The sequence below is a fragment of the Crotalus tigris genome, unplaced genomic scaffold, assembly GCF_016545835.1.
Source record: "Crotalus tigris isolate CLP2741 ecotype Arizona unplaced genomic scaffold, ASM1654583v1 scf7180000024361.1375286210:1436186, whole genome shotgun sequence".
Taxonomy (NCBI): Eukaryota; Metazoa; Chordata; class Lepidosauria; order Squamata; family Viperidae; genus Crotalus; species Crotalus tigris.
The window spans coordinates 1,052,167-1,056,956 of record NW_024100529.1 but is presented as its reverse complement, the minus strand read 5'-3'; positions in this window follow the sequence as shown (position 1 = coordinate 1,056,956).

Genomic DNA, 4,790 nt, shown 5'->3' with positions numbered 1-4,790 from the left:
CGCCCGCGTCGGCCAATCGCCGCCCGCGGATGGTGACGGGCGGCAGCGACGGCCAATCAGAGGGCGAGGAGAGGCTTGGCGGCGGCGGCGCCCCACCGGTCGCTATGGAAGGGATTCCCCCCCCTTCACAGCAACCGCGGGCAGCTGGAGACGGGTGTCGCCGCGGGACAATCTTCTCCAAAAGGCGAAGGCGAGCGCGGAGTTTTCCCCGCAGGTGCCGCGAAAAGGGCCGCGGCGGAGCGCGCCCCCTGGCGTCGACAGAGAGGGAGGCAGGAAGAGCGGGGCTTTTGCGCCTTCCACGCGTGGGCTGTCCGTTCCCACGTTGCCTTCGTGGCTATTAATGAGGGGTTTAGGGCAGGGGGTGTCCAACTTTGGCCACTTGAAGACCTGTGGACTACAACTCCCAGAATGCTGGTGGCTGGGGAATTCTGGGAGTTGAAGTCCACAGGTGTTAAAATTGTCAAGTTTGGACACCCTTGTTGGGGCAACTCCAGTTGGAGAACTCCATGTTGTGTGCCCTCTTGGAATTTCCCCCCATTTTTTTAACTTTTCAAATTCTTTTTTTTTTTTTAATCAACCTTTACCCCCATCTAAAGGGGTGGCTGGGTTAATTCATTTACTTAACAATTATATCTCAATATTCTAGCTTTGGATACATTGCTCCAAGCATCCGCATTAAGACAGAAAGGAAAAAAACCCGAAAAATTCCAGGTATCCACCCACCCCAATATTAGGTAGCAAAATAAAGGCAGTAAGTGCTCTTAGGGTTTAATATACAAACAATATTGTATTATCTTTCAGAATCCACAGGTAACTGAGCCTGGGTGGCATGTTGGGGGGGGGGCTGATGGATTAGAGAGCATCCCATTTCTTCCCCATGTGCACTTTGCTCCCTCCCTCACCCTCCTGCTTAGTTTAAATCATTTTTTTTAAACTGAAGATCCTCGTTTTAATTTTAATGTTTATACTGCATTTTATTCAATATCTGTAAGCCACCCAGATTTGCTTTTGGCAACATGGGTGGCATATAAGTTTGATTAAATAAGTAAATGTGGCTGACCTTTAAAAAATATTGCCATATAAAAGCAGTAATCCTCAAAAGATTGCACAACAATAAAATTGTTAGCTGGGGCTGCATTTGTTTAATACGTTTCAGCCATAATTAACTAATCCATGGTTTGTTAATTAACTCAATTTCCTGGTAGTAATTCTCCCCAGCATCCAAGTTGTTGCTCCTTTTTTTATTATTAAAAGGGCAACACTTGATCAAAAAGAAAAAAGAAAAGAAACAAACAAACAAAAATTTAGTGTCACAATGCAACAGAATTTAAGAAAATAGCTTTAGCAGTTTCCTGCTGTTTTTACCCATTGCTACATGAATAAATCATTGACAAGAGCAACAAAGATGATCAGGGGTCTGGAGGCTAAAGCATATAAGGAACGGCTGCTGGAATTGGGTATGTCTAGTTTAACGAAGAGAAGGACGAGGGGGGACAGGATAGCAGAGTTCCAATATCTCAGGGGCTGCCCCAAAGAAGAGGGAGTCAAGCTATTCTCCAAAGCGCCTGAAGGCAGGACAAGAAGCAACGGATGGAAATTCATCAAGGAGAGAAGCAACCTAGAACTAAGGAGAAACTTCCTGACAGCTAGAACAATTAACCAGTGGAACAACCTGCCTCCAGAAGCGGTGAATGCTCCAACACTTTTTAAGAAGAGACTGGACAGCCATTTGTGTGAAATGGTGTTAGGTTTCCTGCCTGACTAGATGACCTCCAGGGTCCCTTCCCTGTTATTATTATTATTATTAATAATAATAATATTAATTTCGGGCAGCCATCAAAAAGCAGATATTTCTAATGTTGGCCCCGAGAGACGGATCAGTGATGAATTTGATACTGTTGTTCTGTCCTAGATGTCATAATATTCTTAGTTGCTACAGACGTTAATTGAAAGTTAAGAGACCAGCTAATGTTCTGGGATGCAGAGATTTATCAGGGTCCCTTCCAACTTTTTTATTATTATTATTACTATTACTATTACTATCGATCATCGCACAGTCAGCCAGATGTTCAGACTGGATTTGGCATTTTGTCTACCTATCGAGTCCTTACCCAGGACCTGGGATATTATTATTATTATTATTATTATTATTATTATTATTATTATTATTATTATTATTATTATTATATCAATCATCGCACAGTCAGCCAGATGTTCAGACTGGATTTGGCATTTTGTCTACCTATCGAGTCCTTACCCAGGACCTGGGATAGGCAGATGTAGATGTTTGATGGTATTACAGGTATCGTCACAGGATGGAAGCAGTTCCTAATAAGGCCGCCTTTTGCAATTGACTAATAGCAAATTTGTCAATGCCAATGGTGTTCAAGTGGTGCTCCAGTTGTTTTGGGATTGCGCCCAAGGAGCCTATGACTATTGGTACTACCCTTGCTTGCTTTTGCCACAGTCTTTCTATTTCTATTTGTAGGTCTTTGTATTTTGTTATCTTCTCCAGTTCTTTCTCTTCTATTCTGCTATCTCCAGGCACTGCCACGTCCACTATCCAGACTTTTTTGTCTTCTTATCGACAATTGTTAAGTCTGGGGTGTTATGTTGCAGGTGCTTGTCTGTTTGAATTCTGAAGTCCCAGAGCAGTTTAATTTTATCATTTTCTATGACTTTCTCTATTTTATGATCCCACCAGTTTTGCTTACAGGCAAATGATATTTTTTGCAGATCTTCCAATGCACCATTGTTGCTACTTTGTCATGCCGCTGCTTGTAGTCAGTCTGTGCAATCTTCTTGCAACAGCTTACCAAGTGGTCCACTGTTTCTTCAGCTTCTTTGCATAGGCGGCACTTACTGTCTGTTGCTGTCTTCTCAATTTTGACTTTGTATGCATTTGTACTTAAGGCTTGGTCTTGTGCAGCCAGAATTAGTCCCTCGGTCTCTTTCTTCAATTTTCCTGCTCTTAGCCATTGCCATGTTTTATTATTATCTGCTTTCCCAGCTATTTTTTTAATGTATTGGCCATGTAGTGCTTTGTCTTCCCATGCCTCTATTCTGTTCTTCATTTGGTCTTTCTTGTAGGCCAGTTTGGTCTCTCCAGTAGTTAGTAAGCCTTCCTGATATACTAATTTCAGTGCATCTTCATCATTGTTCTTCAGATATTCTTCCAAAGCCATTTTTTCTTCTTCAACCATCTGATGTACTTGTAGCATTCCACGCCCACCTATTTGCCTTGGTAGATAAAGTCTATCAATGTCACTGCGTGGATGAAGGGCGTGATTCATTGTCATTATTTTTCTGGTCTGCCTGTCCATTGCTTTTAGTTCTGCTTGAGTCCAGTCCACTATTCCAGCTGTGTACCTAATGACTGGGATTGCCCAGGTGTTGATTGCCTTTATGGTATTTCCTCCATTGAGTTTGGATTTTAAGATCTTCTTCACTCTCTTGATGTATTCACCTCTAATCTTTTTCTTGACTTCAGTGTGCTTGATGTTGTCAGCTTGAAGGATACCCAAGTATTTGTAGTACTCTTCCTCATCCAGACTCTTAATGTTATTTTCGTGGGGCATCTTGATTCCTTCAGTTTTCACTATTTTTCCTTGTTTGATAGTAAGTGTGGCACATTTGTCCAAGCCAAACTCCATTACAATATCTTGGCTATATATACGGACAGTGTTGAGCAGCGATTCTATTTCAGATGATGTTTTTCCATACAGCTTCAGATCATCCATATAAAGGAGGTGGGATAGTCTGGCAGATGTTTTTGATGTTTGATAGCCATGTCCTGAGTTATTCAGTATTGTTGACAGAGGAAACAGTGCAATAACAAATAGTAATGGTGATAATGAATCTCCTTGAAATATTCCTCTCTTGATATTAACCTCTCCCAGCCTCTCACCATTGATCTGCAACTGTGTCTTCCATTGTGCCATCGATCTTTGCACAAATTTTCTGATGTTTCTACTGACTCCTGTTATTTCTAGGCACTTTATTATCCAATCATGTGGCAGAGAGTCAAATGCCTTTTTGTAGTCAATCCATGCCACATTCAGGTTGGTCTTCCTTCTCTTGCAGTTTTCCAAGATCATTTTGTCTATTAGGAGTTGATCTTTTGTTCCTCTGCTATTGGGGCGGTTTCCTTTCTGCTCAGGTGGAAAGAGATTGTTTTCAACTAGATGCTGTTGCACTGCATCAGCTACTACACCAGTTAGTAATTTGAAAGTTGTTGGTAAGCAGGTAATTGGCCTGTAGTTACCTGGTGTTGCCCCTTTTGCTGGATTTTTCATTATTAGGTAGGTTTTCCCAGTTGTTAGCCACTTTTCAATTTCTCCTCCTTGTAGTATATTGTTGAACTGTTTGGCAATGAGTGGGTGTATAACAGTTAGATGTTTCAACCAAAACCCATGCAGTTCATCTTCACCTGGTGCTGACCAATTTTTGATTTTCTTTGCTCTTTTTTCTACCATTTTTGTTGTTATTACTAGTTCTTTCATTTCAACTTCTGTTTTATTTGCATCCACCTCTTTTAACCAAGCCGCATCCTTGTTGTATTTCTTTGGGTTATCCCATATCTGCTTCCAGAACTGCACTGTTTCTTCCTTGTCAGGTACTGACTGATTCCTTGCAGTTTCTCCATTGATGGATTGGTAGAAACGTTTCTGATTGGATTGAAATTGGAGGTTCTGCCTATAGTTTGCAATTCGAGCTTCATATCTACTGATTTTCCTGGCTATAGCTGTTATTTGTTGCTTTATTATTTCCAGTGCTTCCTTGATCTTCCT